The sequence below is a fragment of the Pinus tabuliformis genome, chromosome 1_1 (assembly GCF_031772625.1).
Source record: "Pinus tabuliformis cultivar Carrire ecotype Pingquan chromosome 1_1, CPIR1, whole genome shotgun sequence".
Taxonomy (NCBI): Eukaryota; Viridiplantae; Streptophyta; class Pinopsida; order Pinales; family Pinaceae; genus Pinus; species Pinus tabuliformis.
The window spans coordinates 391,469,204-391,485,075 of record NC_142297.1 but is presented as its reverse complement, the minus strand read 5'-3'; positions in this window follow the sequence as shown (position 1 = coordinate 391,485,075).

The window sequence follows — 15,872 nt, the reverse complement described above, 5'->3', positions numbered from 1 at the left end:
TTTTGCAAACACGCTGCTTTTGTGCGCCTTTGACTCTTCGTCTTGGACAGTCTAATTTCATCAGTGCCAGTCGGCTGATAGTTTGGAATCCGCAGTCCTGCTGCATGCGGCATCCATTTGCGGAGGCATCTTCTCTATGTTATCTGATTGGCGCTTTCCCCTTTTCCTTTGGTGTTTCCTGCATATAGATTTATATCAGTTGCGTGTCTTGCAGTCTACGCAAAGAAGAAGGAAAAATGAAAAGATCGACATGAAAGCATTAAATTCTAATGAATGCATAATCCTGACATTCATCATGACTTGACTCTTCGGGAAATGCGATGCAATCATCTCTGGATACTCAAGCATGCGGTCATTAATTTCATTTAAGGTGCGCGCTTAAACTTGAATCTATCGTGTACGTCGAAGAATTCTTGCGATGAGTCTTTCCATATCGCAGATCGCAGACAGCGCAGATCGCAGATCTCAGGTCGCAGATTTCATTCGATGGCTTACGCTTCTTAGTGCGACGTTTGCGATATGCGATGTCGCATATCGGCGATCGGCTTTTCTTGAAGATCTTCTTTTTAAGAGTGCTTGGAATGCATGCGACGCGATGAACTTCGCGTCGCTCTTTCGTAGTTTTGTTTTTCGCGCTTGGGGAATGCTTCAGCCTTTCTCTGCGATGCGATCTAAGCCTTAGGGAGAAAAATACAAAAACTTTAACAAAATATTTTTTTGGATTTTTTTGTTCAGGGTCCCCCCTTTGCTTGATGTTATAGCTAATATCAAACAAAGAGGGGGGGTTTTTGGTGACCACAACAATGGCGATTCACTGTGAAGAACCAGTTATCTCTGCTTGTTCTTTTGCACTTTCACTTCCAAAACAGAAAATGTTTCGTATACCTAAATTTTGTTATGGATAGATAGAGTATTACCCCTTATCCTGTCAATGATGTTTTGTCACAACTTTTATTTCATTCCGATTGTTTTCTCCCTCCAGGTTATTTCTTGTATTCACACCAGACATTACTCGGTCTTTTCAAAGATAAAATAAGGTCTTCTCTGCGTACTGGCTTTGAAAATATGCTCATTTGTCGTAGGTAGAGCCTCTGCTGCCCGCAAGCGTCCATAGCCTTGACAGGGTTACCATGTTATCCAGCAATGATCCTTTTTCCTGCTTGAGGTTATTTACAACATTCCAGAGAAAAATCCCTTCGACCCTTTTTCTTTCTTTCTTAATTTTTTATTCTCTAAAGAACAATGTCTTGGTTTGGTGGCCAAATTATGACACAGTCATTCACTTGATTTACACTTTTGCTGAACAAGCTGGCTCGTGATGAGACCCCTTGTCTTTTGATTGCAACAATCTTGAGTCGTTGCCCTGTTTTGGTAGACAGTATTGGCAAAGTCAGCAAGTTATATATCTGTGATCATGATAAGCCGGCTCGTGATGAGACCTCTTATTCTTTGAGATATGGTGTTCTCTTGGGTTGTTTCTCTGGATGCTGCGTTTTTCCTTAGCAGGGAGGAAGTCATTGTTTTTCCTTAAGAAAGCTCTGGACGAAAATAATAGAGTTTTAAAAACAACAGTTTTGTAGAGAATACTTATTTTATTATTGATGATACCTTTCATTGCGTTGGCGTAAAACAAATTTTTGCCAAAAGTTACTTTCATCCCAGATTTCTTTGAGGTTGAAACTAACATCATATTCAGGCTAAAGTTAACTCTATCTGTCAATAATAAAAGCCAGATTTTCGAAAAGTTTTGCTATTTATACAATTGAAATCAAAATCTGATAGAGAAATGGTATGTTCCTTCATGAATACTATTTATGATCATTTACAACCAACCTTTATCTATAAGAAATGAAAAACTAAAATAAAACTAAAATTATCCTACAAAAATAGAAGAGTGACCTTCTATGGGAAATACATTTTGAGAATTTGTCCATTCACAGGCAGAGAATCTTTCCTGCCTGTTAAGTCCTGCAACAGAAAGGTCGAGGGGCCTATGACTTCTACAATCTGAAAAGGACCAAGCCAAAGCTTCTGGAATTTCGTATGTTTGCCCTTTTCTTCATGAGCCTTATCCCACTTCAAAACTAAATCTCCCATCTGAAAGTTTTTTCTGGTCATTATGTTCGAGTCAAAAGAGGATTTTATTACCGCTTGGTGGTGAGCATGGGTTTTCCTAGCCTGTTCTCGTTGTTCTTCTAGCTTGATTATTTCCATTTGTCTTAATTGTAAGGAGGAAGTAGATACTTCATCAATGTATTGCACTAAGGACAAGGATGGAATGACTAAGTGAGTAGGAAGAACTGCTTCTCTCCCGTAAACTAGATTAAAGGGAGAAGTGCCGATAGAGGCTTTCTTTGTAATTCTGTCTGCCCATAAGGCGTTTACCAGCGCTTTGTGCCAATTCTTTTGGCTTTGGTCGACTGTCTTTTTAATGATCCTGATTAGGTTCTTGTTTGTCGATTCAGCCAACCCATTACCTTGCGGATAGTAGTTGGCAGAATACTTCAGTTTGAACCCTCTTTTGAGCGCGAACTCAGTCATGGTATTTCCAGAAAAATATGAAGCATTATCAAATATTAAGGCCGTTGGCAATCCAAACCTAGTGATAATAAACTGATCTATGAATTCAACAATGTTTTCAGAATTAGCTGTCTTGAGAGGAACCGCCTCTACCCATTTAGTAAAATAGTCAGTTGCTGTGAGGATATACCTATGCTGTTTAGAGGAGTGAGGAACGATCTCACCTATTATGTCCAGGCCCCATTGACTGAACGGCTGCTCGATGTTAACTGGCTGCAGTGGCATGGATGACTTCTTTTGTTTTCCTGCAGCAGTCTGGCAGACCTGGCATTTCCTTACGTGATTGTACGAGTCTTTGAACAGCGTAGGCCAGTAATATCCTGCACGTAAGATTTTATGTGCGGTGGCTTCTCCAGCATAGTGTCCACCTGCTGGTCCATCGTGGAGTTCCTGCAAAACCTTTTCGGCTTCAGTTTTCTCAAGACATCTAAGAAGTACAGAATCATAATTTCTTTTAAACAGGACATCATTTACGAGCTGGTATTGTTTAGCTTTCAATCTCAGGGCTCTCTTCTTTGTGTGATCCAGGTGAAATAGAGCATACCCGTTCTTAAGGAAATAAATGGTGTCAGCATATAATGATTCTGCATCGTTTAGGCTTACCTCATATGCGTGTACCTCTTCAGATGAGTTTTCAGGGATTTGCGATGCTCCAGCTAACATCTTGCAGAAGCCTTGACCTCTTACGATGTGTGCCGGCTTGATCTCCAGGTCGTATTCTTGTAAGGCGGTGATCCAATTCGCTCTCTTTTCGCCCACATCCTTCTGTATCAGGAGGTTTCTTACCGCTGGAAACGGTACTATGACCTTGGTATGGGCCTTTAGCAAGAAAGGTCTGAAATATTTGATCGCTTTGAAAACGGCGTATGCCTGTTTCTCTACGTCCGAATAATTGAGTTCAGCACCTTGTAAGTTTGAGCTAAAAAATGCGATTGGAGCTTCTAACTTTTCTTGATTCGTTTGAGTCAAAATTGCAACATAAGAATTCTCTGAGGCAAACGTGTATAGGACAAAAGGTTCTGAAAAATTTGGGGTTGCTAAAGATGGAGCGTTGATGATGGCTTGTTTGATTAAGTTAAACGCTTCGTGCTTGTCTAGACCCCATTTAAAGTTTGAATTCTTTTTTATCATTTTTTGTAAAGGAGAGATAATACGTGAAAAATCTGGGACAAACCGTTTCACAAAATTGATCTGTCCTAGGAAAGATTGCATGGTCTTTTTGTTATGGGGCATGGGTATCTCGGAAATTTCCTTGATTCTGTCAGGTTCAATGTGGATGCCCGATTTGGACACTATCAATCCTAGCAATTTCCCTTCACTCAACGCGAAAAAAGATTTCTTCGAGTTAAGCGAGATCCCATACCTCAAACATCTTTGAAAGATTTGCTTCAAATCTTTGAGATGGTCGTTTCTGTTCTTGGAGTACACAGTTATATCATCCAGGTAAATCACTACCGATTTATTGACTAAACCTTTAAATGCAATGTCCATGGCTCTCTGGAAAGTAGCGCCGGCGTTGATCAGACCGAATGGCATCTTCCGATACGCGTAGGTACCCCATTTGGTTCGGAAGGTGGTTTTTAACTGGTCATCCGGGTGTACTAGCACTTGGTTATATCCTGAAAATCCATCCAGGAAAGACATTAACTGTGAGCTTGATACTGCCTGTAATATTTGCTCCATCGGTGGGAGGGGAAAATTGTCTTTCTGACAGGCTTTGTTGAGATTCCGGAAATCGATGCAGATCCTAATATCTCCGTTTTTCTTCCTAACATGTACCATATTGGATACCCGTTTGGAATGTCTGACCGGGAAGATTATTCTGGCTCTCAACAACTTATTCAGCTCAGTTTTGATCTGATTTTCCAAGTTGGGGTGGATTTTTCTGAGCTTCTGTTGGACAGGTTTCTCGTTATCAATCATAGGAATAGTGTGTTGAATGATAGAAGTGTTGTAAGTTTTCAGCTCGTCGTAATTCCAGGCAAAAACGTTTTTGTACTGTCGTAGAAGACGAATATATGCTGATTTCTCTTCGGGGGCTAGACCTTGGCCTAGATTGACGTTTTGCAGCCTCTCATCGGTTCCTAGGTTCATTGATTCGTAGTTCAGAGTTGAACTGTAGAGCTTGGCATTAGCTGACCTTTTGAACCGACTTTTTAAGTCATATAAGTCTTCTAGTTTGACCACCGATTTGGGTATAGCATTATCAGTGCTATTTTGTTGTATTTGGTGATCATGACAGTCTTCGTCAATTATCTGGTTTGAGTAGGATCCTTCAGAGGTGAGGAAACTTACGATGTCTGGGTCGTCGTTGAATACCCTCTAGTTGGTAATGTTGTCAGGGATGGACGGTTTAAAAATTAACTCTATCGAGAATCTATCTGGACTAAAGTCTTCGGAGGGAATGAGTCTGGAGGCTACGTTAGCTAACAGGTCTGCGCTTGCATTTTGGAGTCTCGGGACTGACGAAATATTGAATGCTATGAAATGTGCAGTGAGATCTTGTACTAAATATTGATAGTGCTTCAAATGACTTGACAGGCAGTGTATGGTGTTACGTACCTGCTTGACGACGATCTCGGAATCTCCAAAGACTTGAAGATATTTGACGTTCAATCCGATTGCTTTGTATAGGCCTTGCACCAAGGCCTCGTATTCTGCCGTGTTGTTCGTGCAATCGAACTCGAGTCTGCATGTAAGCATAGTCTTATTTCCGTCTGGGCTAATTAAAACGCATCCTGCTCCTGCTCCCTCGTTGGACTTAGAGCCATCAAAATATAATTTCCAAAATAAAGATGTATTTACAGGGTTATCTAAAAAACTAACACATTTTGAATCATCAGTCTGGGAAAAGTTTTCTACTTGGGACAAAACTGAATTTTCTAAATAAGGTGATATGTGAGCATTGAAATTTCCGAGGAAAGAATCTACCGAGTAGTTGCCTATGATGCTGTTGTTGTATGCTATGGCTTCATTCTCTCCTTCCAAATCCATCACTATGTATTTTTGGTGCAACTCTCATTCAACCTTTATTTGATTTGGTTTCCCGTTGGAGGGTAACCACATGTGCGACCAGTCGGTTGAAAAGTATCCGTGAAGTTTCTCGGACCAGTCCCTGCTAAGAATCAAACCATAAAATTCAAGGATATCAGCCACTAGGATGTTGATAACCTGGCATACCTTGGGGTTAGACGACAGTCTTATGGTGACTTGGTTAAGTTCACCTATCACTTCGACTTGCGATCGATCAAGTTGAACTATGCGCACTGCGGATTTTTGCGGTTGAACATTCAGTTTGGCACATATTGACCTGGGTAAAATATTGGTTGAGGCACGAGAATCAACCAAGCAGTTGTGCACGTTTCTATTAAAGATTTCATAAGTGAGGAGGAAAGGAGGAGTATGAGATCTAGATCTTCCTCCAATCAAAGCGATGTCATTCAGATCGATTTTATTGATCGTGTTGACTGGAGGTCTTCCTATATGTTGGGAAGCTACAGCTGTAGGTAAAGGTGTAGTAGGCACGGCATGTAACTCTTTCATCATGATCTTCTGTTGGTGTTTCAATTTGCTCAACTCGTACAGGGTGATATTAGCCCTAGTCTTTTTCATGTCATCGATGATGTTATACTCCATTTCATCCGACACTATCAGTGTTCTTGATGGAGGCGCTTGATCTGATTGGACTGGGCTAAATTGGGTCGCTTTAGCAGTTGTTTTCTTTGTTGCGACCTTTTCTTTTGCTGCAGGGCTTGCGCCCTTTTGTTTGGGGATAGTTTGGGGAGGATCAAGTTGATTTTTGCTTCGCGTGCTGACCGGAAATGCTTCTTGATCTTCTTCTTGTGGGAGGATGAAATCCCACATTCCTTGCAGTTCCACCACCTCTTCATCGTCGGTCTGTGTTTCGATGGTGCTCTCTTCATCTTCTTCTTCAGATTCAACGTTTGAGACCACATTGGGTGGCTTCGTCTCCATGGGAGGATTTCTTTTAAAATTCCTAAAAGGCTTTCTTGGGGACGATTCTACTACTTGCTTTCTTATGTCAATCATCTCATTAGACATGGCCTTTAACACCTTTCATAATCCTTCCATATCAAAAGGATCTTTCGTTTGCTTCTTCTTGGTGTCTTCTTTGAAAGAGATTTTCTTAGATTTACGTTCTTCGATTGCAGATCTCTTTTCTAGGGCTACTACGCGTTTTTCAACTGCTAACGCCTCAGTCAAATTTTCAACCAAGGTCATCTTGCTTGCCCTATCTACGAAGATGGCCAAGTTTGAAGGTAAGGCCGTGATGTACCATTCACATCTCACTTCCTCGCTGGGTTGGGAAGCAGCGGGGATTTTATTGAGGATCTTGTTGAACCGTAAGTTAAAATCTTTAATGGGTTCCCTAGCCTCAGCTTTGAGATTGGATAAATCGTTGATCAGTGTCGCTGTCAATCTATCATCACCGAATTTGGTAAGAAATTGATTTTGAAAAATATCCCAGCTCGTGATAGATCCGGAGGGCAGCGAAAAATACCATGACCCAGCTGTCCCTTGCATTGTATAGGGAAAAAGTCGGACCACGGCATCTTTGTTGGTAACTCCATTGAGATTAACAGAAAGCATGAAATTATTGATATGTTCTTTGGCTAGCATTCCTGTTTCTGGATTGAACTTCGGTAGCCATTTCTCAGGATGGGCGGGTATTGGACTTAGGGGTGGAGGCATTAAAACCACCCCAGGATTGTTCCATGGAGACTGGGCCATCGCTGAGTTGCTAGTTAACAAAAGTGCAGAAGGTGATCTCTGATGTTGAGAAGATGGAGATATTATGATCTTCGATGATTGAGGAGGAAGGGTTCTGGAAGATGGATGGGTGATTTGAGGTGAAGATGTGGGTGGTTGACTTCGTGGAGAGGGAGTTGAAATGGACGAAGTGGACGAAAGAGTCTCTTTGTCAGACTCTGGAAGTAATTTCCTTGCTCTTTTCCTAGTGGGGAGAGGAATTTCAGTTGGTTGGATGCCAAACCTTTCACTCTTCAATATGGTCAGGGGATGAGCAGGATTGTACTGCGAAGTCATGCTGCCTTTAGATTTATCAGACCTCTGAGTAAAAATAGAGAATCCCTGGAGTTTATGGATCAAAGTTTGAATTTCAGGGGGGTCAATGATAAGTCGGTCTGATGTATTAGGGTGTGTAGCAGCGGTGGATGCCCGAGCTACCTCTAGTTCCGAGTTAAATCGTACCAGAGAAGTCGGGGAAGTTGGTGAGGGTGATTTGCTCTTAGAATGGTATTTGGATTTTGAATTATGTGCCATTCATAGCTCGGCCCTCATTCTAGCGCCAGAAATGTTGAGGGCCCCGAGATCGGGTCGACAACAAGGGGGATACCCACCCGGTCGGGAACCTGGTTGGCGGCTCCTTGCCTGTTTGGATTAGCGGGTCCGACTGGGGGTAATGGGACCAGTTTCCCAATGTGAAGGGTGTGCGTGTGTGTGTAGAGTTTGATGATATTGATTTAAAGGTTTTTCTAAGCTAGTCCTAATTCTAACTGCTAAACTAACTCTATACTAATGTAATCTAATGAAGAAAAAGAATACATCTAATCTACGCTAACCCGGGGTGTTTTCTTTTGTTATGCGATCTAGAAAGATTTCAAACAATAGCTGGTAATAAAGATCATTCAGCTATTATCAGAATATAAATCAATAAAGATAAACCACTCTGCATAAGAATTTAGGCAGAACAGTTGTGAACAGCATATCGCATAATCAGTTATTCATATGTCAAGCATAAATAAATGACTCCACCGTACAGAAGTGCCAAATGGTAATACACACATTCATACAGTAACATATAAAGAAATCAGCTGCATATCACTTTAGGAATACTAGCAGAATTTAGTCAAGAGATAAAAGTACCATTTATGACTGACTTCACTAATAAACTTCAAGCAATAATGATTTATTTCTACTTGTTTTAATATCTGCTAAGAGTACAGAAGTGCAACATCAGTAACAGACATTAAAATGCAAACATAAATAAATCTCGATCCATCCATTCATCGAAAACCTCCTCCGAGGGTGCAGAAGTGCATGTTCTGAGGACAAGTTTTTTGACAGATTTCCGGACCCTTCTCTAAATGCCATGAGAAGGGTTAAATACTGCTAACTAATTAATCTTATTTACACGAATTTAGGGAAACAGCTTCAAATCACCGCCCTTTACTAAAAGAAAATTTATTTCTAAAACTTAAATCTAATTTCTGACCGTTTCTGTATATTCTCTTTAGTGTTGTAAACAGTGCAACGTTTGCCTGGGAAGAGTCGGCGGGCTGCCTTCTTTTTTCGCTCGGGAGATAAAAGTGGAAATAACAAGAGCTGGCAACTCCTTCTGACAGACCAGACGATATTTTCGAAAATCTTTCTCTAGCTGGGTGTATTCGCTGCGTATATACTTAGCACAACCCAGGTTCTTCTCGAACTGATTTTGCTGTTGCTATTTTGGTTTCTGGTTGTGCGAATGACTGAGTGAGTTAGGAGCCGTGCTGTATGGACAACTCCCTGAGTCGAGAATTTCTTCCGTTCTTTGTTCCAGGCTTTTCTGGAGCGTCCTCCTTCTCTTGCGCTTCTTTCTCTGCTTTACCAAGTCTGAGCTTCAGGATCTTTTGAAAACACGCTACTTTTGTGTGCCTTTGACTCTTCGTCTTGGACAGTCTAATTTCATCAGTGCCAGTCGGCTGATAGTTTGGAATCCGCGGTCCTGCTGCATGCGGCATCCATTTGCGGAGGCATCTTCTCTCTGTTATCTGATTGGCACTTTCCCCTTTTCCTTTGATGTTTCCTGCATATAGATTTATATCAGTTGCGTGTCTTGCAGTCTACGCAAAGAAGAAGGAAAAATGAAAAGATTGACATGAAAGCATTAAATTCTAATGAATGCATAATCCTGACATTCATCATGACTTGACTCTTCGGGAAATGCGATGCAATCATCTCTGGATACTCAAGCATGCGGTCATTGATTTCATTTAAGGTGCGCGCTTAAACTTGAATCTATCGTGTACGTCAGAGAATTATTGCGATGAGTCTTTTCATATCGCAGATCGCAGACAGCGCAGATCGCAGGTCGCAGATTTCATTCAATGGCTTACGCTTCTTAGTGCGACGTTTGCGATATGCGATGTCGCATATCGGCGATCGGCATTTCTTGAAGATCTTCTTTTTAAGAGTGCTTGGAATGCATGCGACGCGATGAACTTCGCGTCGCTCTTTTGTAGTTTTGTTTTTCGCGCTTGGGGAATGCTTCAGCCTTTCTCTGCGATGCGATCTAAGCCTTAGGGAGAAAAATACAAAAACTTTAACAAAATATTTTTTTGGATTTTTTTGTTCAGGGTCCCCCCTTTGCTTGATGTTATAGCTAATATCAAACAAAGAGGGGGGGTTGTTGGTGACCACAACAGGTTCATTAATCCCTTTAGATCCGTAATGTTACCCTTCCCTTTGGAAAACCCTGACGTTAATGCTTTATCTCACAACACATCAATAATGGGAAAAATCCGTGTATGGCTATTGGGGCGGACTTGAAAATAAATATGCTTGGTTTTATAATCATTGGCGGGTCCGGTCTCCACCTCCCTACTAACTGTATGCCCCCGCGCTCCACCGATACGAGATGAGTGATTGGGAACTAGACCCGATAGTTCATATATTTTGGTTAAAACTTCGTCAGGTCCGAAAGACAGTAGAGTGCTTTATGTAAAGGCCTCATACCCAGGCCAATTGTGATATGCGATAGGTTTTCAGACCCAATGATGTATAAAATGCGGTTAACAATGCCATCGGGTTCGACAACCATGAATGCATATGTTTTGCGATAGGCCCCCAAAAGGAATTTATGTATGCTTTGCGAAGGATTTTCATTATAAAGGGTTATAATGAAAATAAAGGGGCGATAGAAGGTTTTGTGTATTAAGTGCACAAATGACTATAGTGAGGGTGGGGGTGATTATGTGTGCGGGCATAGAAATACCACGAATGCATATGAAGATTGAAAAGTCTGATGAAGGGAATGAATGAAGGGCTAAGCTGGGTCAAGAATGAACTATGTAGTAGAGATTTATCAAAGGGGGTCTTGACCATTTAGAAATTAAATATTTGGCTTGGCAAAGAGCTAAAATCCTTGGGATAGGATAGATCATTCGAAGGAGTGCAAGATCAACTTATAAGGGGGGCCATTCAAAATTTCTATCAAGGAATACAATGCAAATGCAATGCCTATGCAATGCTCCAGCCACTTTCTAGAGAGCAGTCTTGAGTATTTTTGTTGAATTAGTACATCATGTAGTGGAAATCTATATGGATGATTTTACACCTTATGGCTGTGATTTTCAAGAAGCCCTCACTAACCTAAGCAAAGTGTTGCACAAATGCATTGAAATGAACCTGTCTCTCAGTCCAAAAAAATGTGAATTCTAAATGACTGAAGGGACTGTGCTAGGTCATTTAATATCTCAGCAAGGACTACAGGTGGACCCAAACAAATAGAAATCATCCAAGGGTCCCACCTCCTCAAAAGCAGAGGAATGTCAAGAGTTTCTTGGGGTTAGTTAGATACTACCGAAGGTTCATAAAGGACTTTAGCAATTTGGCATCTCCTTTATTTGGGTTGTGTTGATGCCTATAAAATCCTAGCACCAACATTTGGGGATAACCACTCGGTCCGGACCTTAGTACAACTCCTTTTCCATTTCGTGTGGTGGCTCCAACTGGATATTATGGGACCAGTTTCCCTTAATGAATGGTTTAATGGATGGTTGTTTGGTAATGTATAATGGAGAGGGTAAATGTTTTATCCTATGACTCAAAATATACAAATATATTTATATAACCTGGGTATTTTGTAAACAATGCGATTTCTGATTATTTCTAACAGATCAATAATCATATAGATGAATTACTAATCAATAGAAAGATGCATTCATAGATAATGATTACTTTGTTTAAGAAATTAAACAAAGTAATTATTAATAAAACATATCGCATTCATAACAATATATATATCGCTGACATATATCTTCAAAGGATAACAATTCTAAATCTTCAGAAATGATATGACAAAGAATTATTTAAAAAAACATATATGTATATATGAACAATAACAACTTTTAAAAGGAATGCTTCATCACATAAGGAAATAAGGCAAAAACAATGATAGGAATACCGCATGCATTTGAATCCTTCCAATGTAAATAACACTCTGATTCTACTTTCTTATTTGAGAAAACTTCTAGGAAATATAGAAGTTCAGGTCATGAAAAAGCTTCTTTCAAAAAAATGTAGAACCTTGATCCACTATTGATAAAAAAGTATTTAGAATTAAAAAAGTGTAAATTCTCAAATCAAATCTTATACAAATTGAGGACCCTTTCTTAACAAACATGAAAGGGTTTAAATAATCAAAATAAAAACTAACTGTCAATAAAAATTGCTATGAGCTGTTAAAACTATAAACATGAAAATCTGGGATTTGATTCATGAACATAACGATGCGATAGCCTTTGAACTTATCCATTGTATCTACTTGTTATCTTGCGCTTGCAACTAACAAATTGAGAACATTGGCTGAATTTTCGGAGGGTGACTCATCCTAGAATGTAGTTGGGTTGTGTACATAGCATCGGAGAGTTCGGGAACCATGATATTAACTATGTCAAAAATGCATTTCATGGCCATCTCCTAGCTATGCAGCTTGACTAGCAAAAACCAAAATTCATCCCATGTCAACTTTTGCACCTTCTTGATTTCTTCTTCTCTTCTTGCCAGCTCCTGTCTCCATTGATCTTCTAGTGCTTTTGCTTTTGGGAGTTTTCCTGGAGAGCAGTCGGAGATCAAGTTAGCCAAATACAAGTTGTCATTTACTAACCCGATTACACCATTCATTGTAGCCTTGGCTCTAGAATTTTCTCTTTCGTCTTTTATTAACTGTGATTCCCACTCCGAAAACAAGATTTTCTTGTGCGATTCTTGTATTTTTGGTAAATTGGCAGCCGTGCTTCTTCTAAATTTTTCCAAGAGAGAAATTTTTTTATCTTATCATCAGATTTTTCAAACTCTAGACTGGTGTCAACTGATTTTTCAATAAGTGATGAAGAGATAGCGCACAATGGGTCAACCAATGATATTTTATGGCAAAGGATGTTTAGCTGCCAAGATAAGGCTTTAGTTACTTTCAGGGCTTCCTTCTTGAATTCATCAACCTTTGGATAACCCTTAAATCTTTCTACCTATAATTGTAGCTGCCCAATTTTTTCTTCTTTAGCTCTCTTTTCCTGTTGTACTGCTGCTTGAAGCTTGCTGAGTTCTTGAGACAACTTTTGTTGTTTTTGGAGAGCCCACTGATCAATATTTTGCTTCTCCAGATTCAAATGTTCTTTTAGTTGCTCATTCTACTATCTTTGCTCTGATAGTTGTTGCTCAAGCTAACTAATCCTTTGTTGTTATTTTGTCGATTGTCTTACAAGTTGGGCGATCTTTAGATCCTTTTCCCTGATTAGTTGGTTGACTTCAGAGGCTTTGTCCATTGTTGCAGCTGTATAAGCACCTGTATACTGACATAACTTTGTTAAAGCCTCAGAAGGATTGACTTATGAGTCTTTCCATACCAAATTCAGGAGTTCGACATGAGGAGTTGAAAGAGGTCCTTGGTCAATTTTCCTCCTTTTTCTTTACCTTTTGACCACAACCCTATGATTTGGACTATAGAATACATCTAGGGCTGGTATTTCTTCTACCTTTAATACAATCTCTTCTGTAGGATTCTTAGGAATTATTTCAATATCCTGTTGAATGTTGGGTATGCCGACTTCCCCTTTAATTGGGATATTAGTAACAATAGTCCCTTGTGTTGTGGGCGACTTTGGTGTAGTGAGGTTTTGGGAGTCATTCTGGTTCTTGATCATTTGATCAAACTACTCCCATTCCTTGATTAAGGTGGCATCAATTTTTACATCAGTATCTAGGAGCTCAGTGGTCCCTTCATTTGTCTGCTCCTTCTCGAGACTTTTCTCCCTTTCAGGGCTCTTTTCTTTTTTAGGAGTCTTCTCCTTTTCAGAATTTTTTTCAGTAGCTTTTTCTTCATTGTGGGCTTCTTGCCGTACTATAGGGGTAGTGGCCAATAAATCTAGGGGTAGTGTTTGTAACCTCTGTGCCCTGAACTGCATAAATTTATCTCTTCCTCCTGCTCCTAATTTGACATTTACTAGATGTTTTACCCATGAGAATACTTCAACCGAAGTGAACAAGTCATCATATTCATCTATCTCATGTTCAAATTTGGCAATCTTCACTTGACTGGTGAAGTTGTAAGCCACTGCTCTTGGATCATATTGTCTCTTTGGAATGACTGCTAACTTGAGAATTTTTATCTTCTCTGTTTCTTTCTCTGCATGTTTGAAATCATGCAATGTGTAAGTACCACAACAGAGGGGAAATGGAGGCCACATTTGTTTCTTGGACTCTTTGAGATTCCTTGACATTCCTGTTTCTGTTATCTAGTAAGCTATTTCTCTGGCCAACAGCTTATCAGGAATGTACAAGGGGAGAACATGTGGATCTGTGGTGCTACCAAAAAGTCTGACATAGGTGAACATTTCTTCACCAAACCAACTGCCGATTGATGTTTGGTCCATGCTGGCCTCATCGGATAACCGAGGAGCAGGTTTGTTGAATACGGCCTGATGGATGGGTAATATAAAACCATGAAAAATTATATATATATGATCTTTATAATGGGCCTTCCACAAATACTTATGATAAATTTGAATCGCATTTGGGTCTTGAGGAGTCCATTTCCAACCTAGGATGGGGTATTCAGAATTGAAACAGATGGTATCCATGATGTAGGCACTCATATAGAATGGAGGTATTGTACGTGTAGTTACAAATCTATTTCTTCTATAATCAAGGATTTGGTTAGCCATTTTATCTTATAAAATAGTTGCCCAATCCATGATATTAGAGTGGATTGCTGCTTCCATTAAAGGCACCATTTCTATAGTAAACCTAGCTGAATCAGAGACTCCAAAGAGTCTACATAACATAGTGCCAACATAGCAATAAGGAGATGCCAAGGAGTCTACAGAGTACATACCAGAAGATTCATGCTTATGTTTGTTTAGGAAATGTCTCCATTGCCTGATAAGGTCTGACTCTATATCATTCTCCTTGGTGAAGGCTTCTAAAAATGCTTTATTGTAATGTTTCTTAGGGTCCGACAATTGATGTCCCAAACATCCTTCCATTGGTTGTATAGAAGGCCCGATCAGTTATGTTGATACTTTCTATAACCCATCTCACCATGTCATTGTATGGTAATACTTTCACTCGAGCTTCTATTCTATGGAGGAAGGAGCTAGCTAAATCTTAAAGAGTATTTTCCGATTTATCTGTTGAACCAGCCATTGCTCCTTCTTCTTCAACTTCACTTGGATCCTCGGCCTCAAGTAAATTGTATATACCCTCCCATGAAGTCTTGTTGAGGCCTGCACAGGTAGTATCAGCTATTGCTAAAATTGGAAACTAGGGCCAAACTTCATGTGCGTCATCTTATTCATGGCTGATAATATTTTTATTAGATTCTTCTCATCGATAGGTTTAGGATTGATATAAATATCATCTGATTCCGATAAGTATTCATGGAGATATGAATTTATTTTGATTATGGAATTATTATCAATCCAACCTACAACTCATCTAGGCTCAGAAGCCCAACAGTCGCATCTATTCAAACACCAACGTTGTGTATAAATACAGGAGGAATTTTCCTCATTTGGACTCACTCATCTCATCACATCTCTCTCTATCTACTGCGCAGAAAAGAGTCTCTTCTCTACTACACAAAAAAGGGCCTCTCTCTCACACATGTGAAGTTGGAAGCTGCTAAAACTGAAGCTGCAACTGTAGAAGTGAAGTTTGACCTGCGTGGACCAGAAGATCTCCTCATCTTAACTGCGTTGTAGGTTCATCTGAACCTCCTCTAAAATCCACAACTTTTGGTGGTGGAATCAAGTCAATTCGATGGTCGGTTTACGAGATATCGACTGCCATTTGAAGGAAGCTGCTGAAACTAAAGCTACAACTGCAGAAGTGAAGTTTGACCATCGTGAGCACGATCATACAAAATGAGCCTTCATCATTCTCAGATGCCATCAAGCATCAAGTATGGAAAGATACTATGACCAAAGAATATGAGTCTATTATGAAGAATGATGTCTGGGAAGTAGTTCCCAGACCCCAGGACAAGATAG